This window comes from Eleutherodactylus coqui, chromosome 3, assembly GCF_035609145.1.
Source record: "Eleutherodactylus coqui strain aEleCoq1 chromosome 3, aEleCoq1.hap1, whole genome shotgun sequence".
Taxonomy (NCBI): Eukaryota; Metazoa; Chordata; class Amphibia; order Anura; family Eleutherodactylidae; genus Eleutherodactylus; species Eleutherodactylus coqui.
The window spans coordinates 54422689-54436716 of record NC_089839.1 but is presented as its reverse complement, the minus strand read 5'-3'; the positions used below and the strand labels follow the sequence as shown (position 1 = coordinate 54436716).

The window sequence follows — 14028 nt, the reverse complement described above, 5'->3', positions numbered from 1 at the left end:
TCATATTCAAAATAGGTTGCAGAAAACCAAGAATGTGTCTGGGACTGTCATTTTAACACACTTCTCACAGACCTGCTTTGTCTTGCTTTATTTTTAGAATTTTCCCAAACTGCCACACTTGCTGCTGATTTCGCACTTTCACGGGTGCCAAAACTACAACAAACGAAGAGAGAAAAGAGAATTAAGTACGCAGATAGCAACCTGCCAAAACCCGGGATTGAACCAGGGACCTTTAGATCTTCAGTCTAACGCTCTCCCAACTGAGCTATTTCGGCTGCATACACAACTTTTCATGATATTATAAGACCGTCAAATTTGTGGTGTTTTGATGTTTTCCAGGGAAAAAACTCCAAACATCGGCAAAGGAAAAGAGAACTCAGAATCATATTCAACATAGGTTGTAGAAATCCTAGATTGTGTCTGGGACCATCATTTTAACACTCTTCTGACGGACCTGCTTTTTCTTGCTATATTTTTAGAATTTTCCCAAACTGCCAGACTTTCTGCTGATTTCGCACTTTCATGGGTGCCAAAACTACAACACACGAAGAGAGAAACGAGAACCAAGTACGCTCATAGCAACATGCCGAAACCCGGGATCGAACCAGGGACCTTTAGATCTTCAGTCTAACGCTCTCCCAACTGAGCTATTTCAGCTGCAAGCACAACTTTTTACGATATTCTAAGACCGTCAAATTTGTGGTGTTTTGATCTTTTCCACGGTGAAAACTCCAAACATCGACAAAGAAAAAGAGAAATCAAAATCATATTCAACATAGGTTGCAGAAAACCAAGAATGTGTCTGGGACTGTCATTTTAACACACTTCTCACAGACCTGCTTTGTCTTGCTTTATTTTTAGAATTTTCCCAAACTGCCAGACTTGCTGCTGATTTCGCACTTTCACGGGTGCCAAAACTACAACAAACGAAGAGAGAAAAGAGAATCAAGTACGCACATAGCAACCTGCCAAAACCCGGGATCGAACCAGGGACCTTTAGATCTTCAGTCTAACGCTCTCCCAACTGAGCTATTTCGGCTGCAAGCACAACTTTTTACGATATTCTAAGACCGTCAAATTTGTGGTGTTTTGATCTTTTCCACGGTGAAAACTCCAAACATCGGCAAAGGAAAAGAGAACTCAGAATCATATTCAACATAGGTTGCAGAAATCCTAGATTGTGTCTGGGACCATCATTTTAACACACTTCTCACGGACCTGCTTTGTCTTGCTTTATTTTTAGAATTTTCCCAAACTGTCACACTTGCTGCTGATTTCGCACTTTCATGGGTGCCAAAACTACAACACACGAAGAGAGAAACTAGAACCAAGTACGCTCATAGCAACATGCCGAAACCCGGGATCGAACCAGGGACCTTTAGATCTTCAGTCTAACGCTCTCCCAACTGAGCTATTTCGGCTGCAAGCGCAACTTTTTACGATATTCTAAGACCGTAAAATTTGTGGTGTTTTGACATCGACAAAGGAAAAGAGAAATCAAAATCATATTCAAAATAGGTTGCAGAAAACCAAGAATGTGTCTGGGACTGTCATTTTAACACACTTCTCACGGACCTGCTTTGTCTTGCTTTATTTTTAGAATTTTCCCAAACTGCCACACTTGCTGCTGATTTCGCACTTTCATGGGTGCCAAAACTACAACACACGAAGAGAGAAACGAGTACCAAGTACACTCATAGCAACATGCTGAAACCCGGGATTGAACCAGGGACCTTTAGATCTTCAATCTAACGCTCTCCCAACTGAGCTATTTCGGCTGCAAGCGCAACTTTTTACGATATTCTAAGACCGTCAAATTTGTGGTGTTTTGATCTTTTCCACGGTGAAAACTCCAAACATCGACAAAGGAAAAGAGAAATCAAAATCATATTCAACATAGGTTGCAGAAAACCAAGATTGTGTCTGGGACTGTCATTTTAACACACTTCTCACGGACCTGCTTTGTCTTGCTTTATTTTTAGAATTTTCCCAAACTGTCACACTTGCTGCTGATTTCGCACATTCACGGGTGCCAAAACTACAACACACGAAGAGTGAAACGAGAACGAAGTACGCTCATAGCAACATGCCGAAACACGGGATCGAACCAGGGACCTTTAGATCTTCAGTCTAACGCTCTCCCAACTGAGCTATTTCGGCTGCAAGCACAACTTTTTACAATATTCTAAGACCGTCAAATTTGTGGTGTTTTGATCTTTTCCACGGTGAAAACTCCAAACATCGACAAAGGAAAAAAGAAATCAAAATCATATTCAAAATAAGTTGCAGAAAACCAAGAATGTGTCTGGGATTGTCATTTTAACACACTTCTCACGGACCTGCTTTGTCTTGCTTTATTTTTAGAATTTTCCCAAACTGCCACACTTGCTGCTGATTTCGCACTTTCATGGGTGCCAAAACTACAACACACGAAGAGAGAAACTAGAACCAAGTACGCTCATAGCAACATGCCGAAACCCGGGATCGAACCAGGGACCTTTAGATCTTCAGTCTAACGCTCTCCCAACTGAGCTATTTCGGCTGCAAGCGCAACTTTTTACGATATTCTAAGACCGTAAAATTTGTGGTGTTTTGACATCGACAAAGGAAAAGAGAAATCAAAATCATATTCAAAATAGGTTGCAGAAAACCAAGAATGTGTCTGGGACTGTCATTTTAACACACTTCTCACGGACCTGCTTTGTCTTGCTTTATTTTTAGAATTTTCCCAAACTGCCAGACTTGCTGCTGATTTCGCACTTTCATGGGTGCCAAAACTACAACACACGAAGAGAGAAACGAGTACCAAGTACACTCATAGCAACATGCTGAAACCCGGGATTGAACCAGGGACCTTTAGATCTTCAATCTAACGCTCTCCCAACTGAGCTATTTCGGCTGCAAGCGCAACTTTTTACGATATTCTAAGACCGTCAAATTTGTGGTGTTTTGATCTTTTCCACGGTGAAAACTCCAAACATCGACAAAGGAAAAGAGAAATCAAAATCATATTCAAAATAGGTTGCAGAAAACCAAGAATGTGTCTGGGACTGTCATTTTAACACACTTCTCACGGACCTGCTTTGTCTTGCTTTATTTTTAGAATTTTCCCAAACTGCCAGACTTTCTGCTGATTTCGCACTTTCATGGGTGCCAAAACTACAACACACGAAGAGAGAAACGAGAACCAAGTACGCTCATAGCAACATGCCGAAACCCGGGATCGAACCAGGGACCTTTAGATCTTCAGTCTAACGCTCTCCCAACTGAGCTATTTCGGCTGCAAGCACAACTTTTTACGATATTCTAAGACCGTCAAATTTGTGGTGTTTTGATCTTTTCCACGGTGAAAACTCCAAACATCGACAAAGGAAAAGAGATATCAAAATCATATTCAAAATAGGTTGCAGAAAACCAAGAATGTGTCTGGGACTGTCATTTTAACACACTTCTCACGGACCTGCTTTATCTTGCTATATTTTTAGAATTTTCCCAAACTGCCAGACTTGCTGCTGATTTCGCACTTTCATGGGTGCCAAAACTACAACACACGAAGAGAGAAACGAGTACCAAGTACACTCATAGCAACATGCCGAAACCCGGGATTGAACCAGGGACCTTTAGATCTTCAGTCTAACGCTCTCCCAACTGAGCTATTTCGGCTGCAAGCACGACTTTTTACGATATTCTAAGACCGTTAAATTTGTGGTGTTTTGATCTTTTCCACGGTGAAAACTCCAAACATCGACAAAGGAAAAGAGAAATCAAAATCATATTCAAAATAGGTTGCAGAAAACCAAGAATGTGTCTGGGACTGTCATTTTAACACACTTCTCACGGACCTGCTTTGTCTTGCTTTATTTTTAGAATTTTCCCAAACTGCCAGACTTGCTGCTGATTTCGCACTTTCATGGGTGCCAAAACTACAACACACGAAGAGAGAAACTAGAACCAAGTACGCTCATAGCAACATGCCGAAACCCGGGATCGAACCAGGGACCTTTAGATCTTCAGTCTAACGCTCTCCCAACTGAGCTATTTCGGCTGCAAGCGCAACTTTTTACGATATTCTAAGACCGTAAAATTTGTGGTGTTTTGACATCGACAAAGGAAAAGAGAAATCAAAATCATATTCAAAATAGGTTGCAGAAAACCAAGAATGTGTCTGGGACTGTCATTTTAACACACTTCTCACGGACCTGCTTTGTCTTGCTTTATTTTTAGAATTTTCCCAAACTGCCAGACTTGCTGCTGATTTCGCACTTTCATGGGTGCCAAAACTACAACACACGAAGAGAGAAACGAGTACCAAGTACACTCATAGCAACATGCTGAAACCCGGGATTGAACCAGGGACCTTTAGATCTTCAATCTAACGCTCTCCCAACTGAGCTATTTCGGCTGCAAGCGCAACTTTTTACGATATTCTAAGACCGTCAAATTTGTGGTGTTTTGATCTTTTCCACGGTGAAAACTCCAAACATCGACAAAGGAAAAGAGAAATCAAAATCATATTCAACATAGGTTGCAGAAAACCAAGATTGTGTCTGGGACTGTCATTTTAACACACTTCTCACGGACCTGCTTTGTCTTGCTTTATTTTTAGAATTTTCCCAAACTGTCACACTTGCTGCTGATTTCGCACTTTCATGGGTGCCAAAACTACAACACACGAAGAGAGAAACTAGAACCAAGTACGCTCATAGCAACATGCCGAAACCCGGGATCGAACCAGGGACCTTTAGATCTTCAGTCTAACGCTCTCCCAACTGAGCTATTTCGGCTGCAAGCGCAACTTTTTACGATATTCTAAGACCGTAAAATTTGTGGTGTTTTGACATCGACAAAGGAAAAGAGAAATCAAAATCATATTCAAAATAGGTTGCAGAAAACCAAGAATGTGTCTGGGACTGTCATTTTAACACACTTCTCACGGACCTGCTTTGTCTTGCTTTATTTTTAGAATTTTCCCAAACTGCCAGACTTGCTGCTGATTTCGCACTTTCATGGGTGCCAAAACTACAACACACGAAGAGAGAAACGAGTACCAAGTACACTCATAGCAACATGCTGAAACCCGGGATTGAACCAGGGACCTTTAGATCTTCAATCTAACGCTCTCCCAACTGAGCTATTTCGGCTGCAAGCGCAACTTTTTACGATATTCTAAGACCGTCAAATTTGTGGTGTTTTGATCTTTTCCACGGTGAAAACTCCAAACATCGACAAAGGAAAAGAGAAATCAAAATCATATTCAACATAGGTTGCAGAAAACCAAGATTGTGTCTGGGACTGTCATTTTAACACACTTCTCACGGACCTGCTTTGTCTTGCTTTATTTTTAGAATTTTCCCAAACTGTCACACTTGCTGCTGATTTCGCACATTCACGGGTGCCAAAACTACAACACACGAAGAGTGAAACGAGAACGAAGTACGCTCATAGCAACATGCCGAAACACGGGATCGAACCAGGGACCTTTAGATCTTCAGTCTAACGCTCTCCCAACTGAGCTATTTCGGCTGCAAGCACAACTTTTTACAATATTCTAAGACCGTCAAATTTGTGGTGTTTTGATCTTTTCCACGGTGAAAACTCCAAACATCGACAAAGGAAAAAAGAAATCAAAATCATATTCAAAATAAGTTGCAGAAAACCAAGAATGTGTCTGGGATTGTCATTTTAACACACTTCTCACGGACCTGCTTTGTCTTGCTTTATTTTTAGAATTTTCCCAAACTGCCAGACTTGCTGCTGATTTCGCACTTTCATGGGTGCCAAAACTACAAAACACAAAGAGAGAAACGAGTACCAAGTACACTCATAGCAACATGCTGAAACCTGGGATCGAACCAGGGACCTTTAGATCTTCAATCTAATGCTCTCCCAACTGAGCTATTTCGGCTGCAAGCGCAACTTTTTACGATATTCTAAGACCGTCAAATTTGTGGTGTTTTGATCTTTTCCACGGTGAAAACTCCAAACATCGACAAAGGAAAAGAGAAATGAAAATCATATTCAAAATAGGTTGCAGAAAACCAAGAATGTGTCTGGGACTGTCATTTTAACACACTTCTCACAGACCTGCTTTGTCTTGCTTTATTTTTAGAATTTTCCCAAACTGTCACACTTGCTGCTGATTTCGCACATTCACGGGTGCCAAAACTACAACACACGAAGAGAGAAACGAGAACCAAGTACGCTCATAGCAACATGCCGAAACCCGGGATCGAACCAGGGACCTTTAGATCTTCAGTCTAACGCTCTCCCAACTGAGCTATTTCGGCTGCAAGCGCAACTTTTTACGATATTCTAAGACCGTCAAATTTGTGGTGTTTTGATCTTTTCCACGGTGAAAACTCCAAACATCGACAAAGGAAAAGAGAAATCAAAATCATATTCAACATAGGTTGCAGAAAACCAAGATTGTGTCTGGGACTGTCATTTTAACACACTTCTCACGGACCTGCTTTGTCGATGTTTGGATGCTTTATTTTTAGAATTTTCCCAAACTGCCACACTTGCTGCTGATTTCGCACTTTCATGGGTGCCAAAACTACAACACACGAAGAGAGAAACTAGAACCAAGTACGCTCATAGCAACATGCCGAAACCCGGGATCGAACCAGGGACCTTTAGATCTTCAGTCTAACGCTCTCCCAACTGAGCTATTTCGGCTGCAAGCGCAACTTTTTACGATATTCTAAGACCGTAAAATTTGTGGTGTTTTGACATCGACAAAGGAAAAGAGAAATCAAAATCATATTCAAAATAGGTTGCAGAAAACCAAGAATGTGTCTGGGACTGTCATTTTAACACACTTCTCACGGACCTGCTTTGTCTTGCTTTATTTTTAGAATTTTCCCAAACTGCCAGACTTGCTGCTGATTTCGCACTTTCATGGGTGCCAAAACTACAACACACGAAGAGAGAAACGAGTACCAAGTACACTCATAGCAACATGCTGAAACCCGGGATTGAACCAGGGACCTTTAGATCTTCAATCTAACGCTCTCCCAACTGAGCTATTTCGGCTGCAAGCGCAACTTTTTACGATATTCTAAGACCGTCAAATTTGTGGTGTTTTGATCTTTTCCACGGTGAAAACTCAAAACATCGACAAAGGAAAAGAGAAATCAAAATCATATTCAATATAGGTTGCAGAAAACCAAGATTGTGTCTGGGACTGTCATTTTAACACACTTCTCACAGACCTGCTTTGTCTTGCTTTATTTTTAGAATTTTCCCAAACTGTCACACTTGCTGCTGATTTCGCACATTCACGGGTGCCAAAACTACAACACACGAAGAGTGAAACGAGAACCAAGTACGCTCATAGCAACATGCCGAAACACGGGATCGAACCAGGGACCTTTAGATCTTCAGTCTAACGCTCTCCCAACTGAGCTATTTCGGCTGCAAGCACAACTTTTTACGATATTCTAAGACCGTCAAATTTGTGGTGTTTTGATCTTTTCCACGGTGAAAACTCCAAACATCGACAAAGGAAAAGAGATATCAAAATCATATTCAAAATAGGTTGCAGAAAACCAAGAATGTGTCTGGGACTGTCATTTTAACACACTTCTCACGGACCTGCTTTGTCTTGCTATATTTTTAGAATTTTCCCAAACTGCCAGACTTTCTGCTGATTTCGCACTTTCATGGGTGCCAAAACTACAACACACGAAGAGAGAAACGAGTACCAAGTACACTCATAGCAACATGCCGAAACCCGGGATCGAACCAGGGACCTTTAGATCTTCAGTCTAACGCTCTCCCAACTGAGCTATTTCGGCTGCAAGCACAACTTTTTACGATATTCTAAGACCGTCAAATTTGTGGTGTTTTGATCTTTTCCACGGTGAAAACTCCAAACATCGACAAAGGAAAAGAGAAATCAAAATCATATTCAACATAGGTTGCAGAAAACCAAGATTGTGTCTGGGACTGTCATTTTAACACACTTCTCACGGACCTGCTTTGTCTTGCTTTATTTTTAGAATTTTCCCAAACTGCCACACTTGCTGCTGATTTCGCACTTTCATGGGTGCCAAAACTACAACACACGAAGAGAGAAACGAGTACCAAGTACACTCATAGCAACATGCCGAAACCCGGGATCGAACCAGGGACCTTTAGATCTTCAGTCTAATGCTCTCCCAACTGAGCTATTTCGGCTGCAAGCACAACTTTTTACGATATTCTAAGACCGTCAAATTTGTGGTGTTTTGATCTTTTCCACGGTGAAAACTCCAAACATCGACAAAGGAAAAGAGAAATGAAAATCATATTCAAAATAGGTTGCAGAAAACCAAGAATGTGTCTGGGACTGTCATTTTAACACACTTCTCACGGACCTGCTTTGTCTTGCTTTATTTTTAGAATTTTCCCAAACTGCCACACTTGCTGCTGATTTCGCACTTTCATGGGTGCCAAAACTACAACACACGAAGAGAGAAACGAGAACCAAGTATGCTCATAGCAACATGCCGAAACACGGGATCGAACCAGGGACCTTTAGATCTTCAGTCTAACGCTCTCCCAACTGAGCTATTTCGGCTGCAAGCACAACTTTTTACGATATTCTAAGACCGTCAAATTTGTGGTGTTTTGATCTTTTCCACGGTGAAAACTCCAAACATCGACAAAGGAAAAGAGAAATGAAAATCATATTCAAAATAGGTTGCAGAAAACCAAGAATGTGTCTGGGACTGTCATTTTAACACACTTCTCACAGACCTGCTTTGTCTTGCTTTATTTTTAGAATTTTCCCAAACTGTCACACTTGCTGCTGATTTCGCACATTCACGGGTGCCAAAACTACAACACACGAAGAGTGAAACGAGAACCAAGTACGCTCATAGCAACATGCCGAAACACGGGATCGAACCAGGGACCTTTAGATCTTCAGTCTAACGCTCTCCCAACTGAGCTATTTCGGCTGCAAGCACAACTTTTTACGATATTCTAAGACCGTCAAATTTGTGGTGTTTTGATCTTTTCCACGGTGAAAACTCCAAACATCGACAAAGGAAAAGAGAAATCAAAATCATATTCAAAATAGGTTGCAGAAAACCAAGAATGTGTCTGGGACTGTCATTTTAACACACTTCTCACGGACCTGCTTTGTCTTGCTTTATTTTTAGAATTTTCCCAAACTGTCACACTTGCTGCTGATTTCGCACATTCACGGGTGCCAAAACTACAACACACGAAGAGTGAAACGAGAACGAAGTACGCTCATAGCAACATGCCGAAACACGGGATCGAACCAGGGACCTTTAGATCTTCAGTCTAACGCTCTCCCAACTGAGCTATTTCGGCTGCAAGCACAACTTTTTACAATATTCTAAGACCGTCAAATTTGTGGTGTTTTGATCTTTTCCACGGTGAAAACTCCAAACATCGACAAAGGAAAAAAGAAATCAAAATCATATTCAAAATAAGTTGCAGAAAACCAAGAATGTGTCTGGGATTGTCATTTTAACACACTTCTCACGGACCTGCTTTGTCTTGCTTTATTTTTAGAATTTTCCCAAACTGCCAGACTTGCTGCTGATTTCGCACTTTCATGGGTGCCAAAACTACAAAACACAAAGAGAGAAACGAGTACCAAGTACACTCATAGCAACATGCTGAAACCTGGGATCGAACCAGGGACCTTTAGATGTTCAATCTAATGCTCTCCCAACTGAGCTATTTCGGCTGCAAGCGCAACTTTTTACGATATTCTAAGACCGTCAAATTTGTGGTGTTTTGATCTTTTCCACGGTGAAAACTCCAAACATCGACAAAGGAAAAGAGAAATCAAAATCATATTCAAAATAGGTTGCAGAAAACCAAGAATGTGTCTGGGACTGTCATTTTAACACACTTCTCACGGACCTGCTTTGTCTTGCTTTATTTTTAGAATTTTCCCAAACTGCCAGACTTTCTGCTGATTTCGCACTTTCATGGGTGCCAAAACTACAACACACGAAGAGAGAAACGAGAACCAAGTACGCTCATAGCAACATGCCGAAACCCGGGATCGAACCAGGGACCTTTAGATCTTCAGTCTAACGCTCTCCCAACTGAGCTATTTCGGCTGCAAGCGCAACTTTTTACGATATTCTAAGACCGTCAAATTTGTGGTGTTTTGATCTTTTCCACGGTGAAAACTCCAAACATCGACAAAGGAAAAGAGAAATCAAAATCATATTCAACATAGGTTGCAGAAAACCAAGATTGTGTCTGGGACTGTCATTTTAACACACTTCTCACGGACCTGCTTTGTCTTGCTTTGTTTTTAGAATTTTCCCAAACTGCCACACTTGCTGCTGATTTCGCACTTTCATGGGTGCCAAAACTACAACACACGAAGAGAGAAACTAGAACCAAGTACGCTCATAGCAACATGCCGAAACCCGGGATCGAACCAGGGACCTTTAGATCTTCAGTCTAACGCTCTCCCAACTGAGCTATTTCGGCTGCAAGCGCAACTTTTTACGATATTCTAAGACCGTCAAATTTGTGGTGTTTTGACATCTACAAAGGAAAAGAGAAATCAAAATCATATTCAAAATAGGTTGCAGAAAACCAAGAATGTGTCTGGGACTGTCATTTTAACACACTTCTCACGGACCTGCTTTGTCTTGCTTTATTTTTAGAATTTTCCCAAACTGCCAGACTTGCTGCTGATTTCGCACTTTCATGGGTGCCAAAACTACAACACACGAAGAGAGAAACGAGTACCAAGTACACTCATAGCAACATGCTGAAACCCGGGATTGAACCAGGGACCTTTAGATCTTCAATCTAACGCTCTCCCAACTGAGCTATTTCGGCTGCAAGCGCAACTTTTTACGATATTCTAAGACCGTCAAATTTGTGGTGTTTTGATCTTTTCCACGGTGAAAACTCCAAACATCGACAAAGGAAAAGAGAAATCAAAATCATATTCAACATAGGTTGCAGAAAACCAAGATTGTGTCTGGGACTGTCATTTTAACACACTTCTCACAGACCTGCTTTGTCTTGCTTTATTTTTAGAATTTTCCCAAACTGTCACACTTGCTGCTGATTTCGCACATTCACGGGTGCCAAAACTACAACACACGAAGAGTGAAACGAGAACCAAGTACGCTCATAGCAACATGCCGAAACACGGGATCGAACCAGGGACCTTTAGATCTTCAGTCTAACGCTCTCCCAACTGAGCTATTTCGGCTGCAAGCACAACTTTTTACGATATTCTAAGACCGTCAAATTTGTGGTGTTTTGATCTTTTCCACGGTGAAAACTCCAAACATCGACAAAGGAAAAGAGATATCAAAATCATATTCAAAATAGGTTGCAGAAAACCAAGAATGTGTCTGGGACTGTCATTTTAACACACTTCTCACGGACCTGCTTTGTCTTGCTTTATTTTTAGAATTTTCCCAAACTGCCCGACTTGCTGCTGATTTCGCACTTTCATGGGTGCCAAAACTACAACACACGAAGAGAGAAACGAGAACCAAGTACGCTCATAGCAACATGCCGAAACCCGGGATCGAACCAGGGACCTTTAGATCTTCAGTCTAACGCTCTCCCAACTGAGCTATTTCGGCTGCAAGCGCAACTTTTTACGATATTCTAAGACCGTCAAATTTGTGGTGTTTTGATCTTTTCCACGGTGAAAACTCCAAACATCGACAAAGGAAAAGAGAAATCAAAATCATATTCAACATAGGTTGCAGAAAACCAAGATTGTGTCTGGGACTGTCATTTTAACACACTTCTCACGGACCTGCTTTGTCTTGCTTTATTTTTAGAATTTTCCCAAACTGCCACACTTGCTGCTGATTTCGCACTTTCATGGGTGCCAAAACTACAACACACGAAGAGAGAAACGAGTACCAAATACACTCATAGCAACATGCCGAAACCCGGGATCGAACCAGGGACCTTTAGATCTTCAGTCTAATGCTCTCCCAACTGAGCTATTTCGGCTGCAAGCACAACTTTTTACAATATTCTAAGACCGTCAAATTTGTGGTGTTTTGATCTTTTCCACGGTGAAAACTCCAAACATCGACAAAGGAAAAAAGAAATCAAAATCATATTCAAAATAAGTTGCAGAAAACCAAGAATGTGTCTGGGATTGTCATTTTAACACACTTCTCACGGACCTGCTTTGTCTTGCTTTATTTTTAGAATTTTCCCAAACTGCCAGACTTGCTGCTGATTTCGCACTTTCATGGGTGCCAAAACTACAAAACACAAAGAGAGAAACGAGTACCAAGTACACTCATAGCAACATGCTGAAACCTGGGATCGAACCAGGGACCTTTAGATCTTCAATCTAATGCTCTCCCAACTGAGCTATTTCGGCTGCAAGCGCAACTTTTTACGATATTCTAAGACCGTCAAATTTGTGGTGTTTTGATCTTTTCCACGGTGAAAACTCCAAACATCGACAAAGGAAAAGAGAAATCAAAATCATATTCAAAATAGGTTGCAGAAAACCAAGAATGTGTCTGGGACTGTCATTTTAACACACTTCTCACGGACCTGCTTTGTCTTGCTTTATTTTTAGAATTTTCCCAAACTGCCAGACTTTCTGCTGATTTCGCACTTTCATGGGTGCCAAAACTACAACACACGAAGAGAGAAACGAGAACCAAGTACGCTCATAGCAACATGCCGAAACCCGGGATCGAACCAGGGACCTTTAGATCTTCAGTCTAACGCTCTCCCAACTGAGCTATTTCGGCTGCAAGCGCAACTTTTTACGATATTCTAAGACCGTCAAATTTGTGGTGTTTTGATCTTTTCCACGGTGAAAACTCCAAACATCGACAAAGGAAAAAAGAAATCAAAATCATATTCAAAATAAGTTGCAGAAAACCAAGAATGTGTCTGGGATTGTCATTTTAACACACTTCTCACGGACCTGCTTTGTCTTGCTTTATTTTTAGAATTTTCCCAAACTGCCAGACTTGCTGCTGATTTCGCACTTTCATGGGTGCCAAAACTACAAAACACAAAGAGAGAAACGAGTACCAAGTACACTCATAGCAACATGCTGAAACCTGGGATCGAACCAGGGACCTTTAGATCTTCAATCTAATGCTCTCCCAACTGAGCTATTTCGGCTGCAAGCGCAACTTTTTACGATATTCTAAGACCGTCAAATTTGTGGTGTTTTGATCTTTTCCACGGTGAAAACTCCAAACATCGACAAAGGAAAAGAGAAATCAAAATCATATTCAAAATAGGTTGCAGAAAACCAAGAATGTGTCTGGGACTGTCATTTTAACACACTTCTCACGGACCTGCTTTGTCTTGCTTTATTTTTAGAATTTTCCCAAACTGCCAGACTTTCTGCTGATTTCGCACTTTCATGGGTGCCAAAACTACAACACACGAAGAGAGAAACGAGAACCAAGTACGCTCATAGCAACATGCCGAAACCCGGGATCGAACCAGGGACCTTTAGATCTTCAGTCTAACGCTCTCCCAACTGAGCTATTTCGGCTGCAAGCGCAACTTTTTACGATATTCTAAGACCGTCAAATTTGTGGTGTTTTGATCTTTTCCACGGTGAAAACTCCAAACATCGACAAAGGAAAAGAGAAATCAAAATCATATTCAACATAGGTTGCAGAAAACCAAGATTGTGTCTGGGACTGTCATTTTAACACACTTCTCACGGACCTGCTTTGTCTTGCTTTATTTTTAGAATTTTCCCAAACTGCCACACTTGCTGCTGATTTCGCACTTTCATGGGTGCCAAAACTACAACACACGAAGAGAGAAACTAGAACCAAGTACGCTCATAGCAACATGCCGAAACCCGGGATCGAACCAGGGACCTTTAGATCTTCAGTCTAACGCTCTCCCAACTGAGCTATTTCGGCTGCAAGCGCAACTTTTTACGATATTCTAAGACCGTAAAATTTGTGGTGTTTTGACATCGACAAAGGAAAAGAGAAATCAAAATCATATTCAAAATAGGTTGCAGAAAACCAAGAATGTGTCTGGGACTGTCATTTTAACACA

The 14028-nt window shown here is 41.3% G+C and overlaps 15 non-coding genes across 15 annotated transcripts; all 15 read right to left on the bottom strand.

Annotated features, from left to right (window-relative positions):
• Window positions 1-1348: 1348 nt before the first annotated feature.
• TRNAF-GAA (transfer RNA phenylalanine (anticodon GAA)) lies at window positions 1349-1421 on the bottom strand. The gene has a single exon. It is a non-coding gene; the product is annotated as a tRNA-Phe (tRNA).
• Window positions 1422-2469: 1048 nt separating this feature from the next.
• Window positions 2470-2542, bottom strand: TRNAF-GAA (transfer RNA phenylalanine (anticodon GAA)). Its single transcript has one exon. It is a non-coding gene; the product is annotated as a tRNA-Phe (tRNA).
• Window positions 2543-3208: 666 nt separating this feature from the next.
• On the bottom strand, window positions 3209-3281 carry TRNAF-GAA (transfer RNA phenylalanine (anticodon GAA)). Its single transcript has one exon. It is a non-coding gene; the product is annotated as a tRNA-Phe (tRNA).
• Window positions 3282-3590: 309 nt separating this feature from the next.
• TRNAF-GAA (transfer RNA phenylalanine (anticodon GAA)) lies at window positions 3591-3663 on the bottom strand. Its single transcript has one exon. It is a non-coding gene; the product is annotated as a tRNA-Phe (tRNA).
• A 309-nt stretch (window positions 3664-3972) lies between these two features.
• On the bottom strand, window positions 3973-4045 carry TRNAF-GAA (transfer RNA phenylalanine (anticodon GAA)). The gene has a single exon. It is a non-coding gene; the product is annotated as a tRNA-Phe (tRNA).
• A 666-nt stretch (window positions 4046-4711) lies between these two features.
• TRNAF-GAA (transfer RNA phenylalanine (anticodon GAA)) lies at window positions 4712-4784 on the bottom strand. The gene has a single exon. It is a non-coding gene; the product is annotated as a tRNA-Phe (tRNA).
• Window positions 4785-6214: 1430 nt separating this feature from the next.
• Window positions 6215-6287, bottom strand: TRNAF-GAA (transfer RNA phenylalanine (anticodon GAA)). Its single transcript has one exon. It is a non-coding gene; the product is annotated as a tRNA-Phe (tRNA).
• Window positions 6288-6605: 318 nt separating this feature from the next.
• Window positions 6606-6678, bottom strand: TRNAF-GAA (transfer RNA phenylalanine (anticodon GAA)). Its single transcript has one exon. It is a non-coding gene; the product is annotated as a tRNA-Phe (tRNA).
• A 1048-nt stretch (window positions 6679-7726) lies between these two features.
• On the bottom strand, window positions 7727-7799 carry TRNAF-GAA (transfer RNA phenylalanine (anticodon GAA)). The gene has a single exon. It is a non-coding gene; the product is annotated as a tRNA-Phe (tRNA).
• A 2219-nt stretch (window positions 7800-10018) lies between these two features.
• TRNAF-GAA (transfer RNA phenylalanine (anticodon GAA)) lies at window positions 10019-10091 on the bottom strand. Its single transcript has one exon. It is a non-coding gene; the product is annotated as a tRNA-Phe (tRNA).
• Window positions 10092-10400: 309 nt separating this feature from the next.
• On the bottom strand, window positions 10401-10473 carry TRNAF-GAA (transfer RNA phenylalanine (anticodon GAA)). The gene has a single exon. It is a non-coding gene; the product is annotated as a tRNA-Phe (tRNA).
• Window positions 10474-11521: 1048 nt separating this feature from the next.
• TRNAF-GAA (transfer RNA phenylalanine (anticodon GAA)) lies at window positions 11522-11594 on the bottom strand. Its single transcript has one exon. It is a non-coding gene; the product is annotated as a tRNA-Phe (tRNA).
• A 1073-nt stretch (window positions 11595-12667) lies between these two features.
• On the bottom strand, window positions 12668-12740 carry TRNAF-GAA (transfer RNA phenylalanine (anticodon GAA)). Its single transcript has one exon. It is a non-coding gene; the product is annotated as a tRNA-Phe (tRNA).
• Window positions 12741-13431: 691 nt separating this feature from the next.
• On the bottom strand, window positions 13432-13504 carry TRNAF-GAA (transfer RNA phenylalanine (anticodon GAA)). Its single transcript has one exon. It is a non-coding gene; the product is annotated as a tRNA-Phe (tRNA).
• A 309-nt stretch (window positions 13505-13813) lies between these two features.
• Window positions 13814-13886, bottom strand: TRNAF-GAA (transfer RNA phenylalanine (anticodon GAA)). The gene has a single exon. It is a non-coding gene; the product is annotated as a tRNA-Phe (tRNA).
• Window positions 13887-14028: the final 142 nt, after the last annotated feature.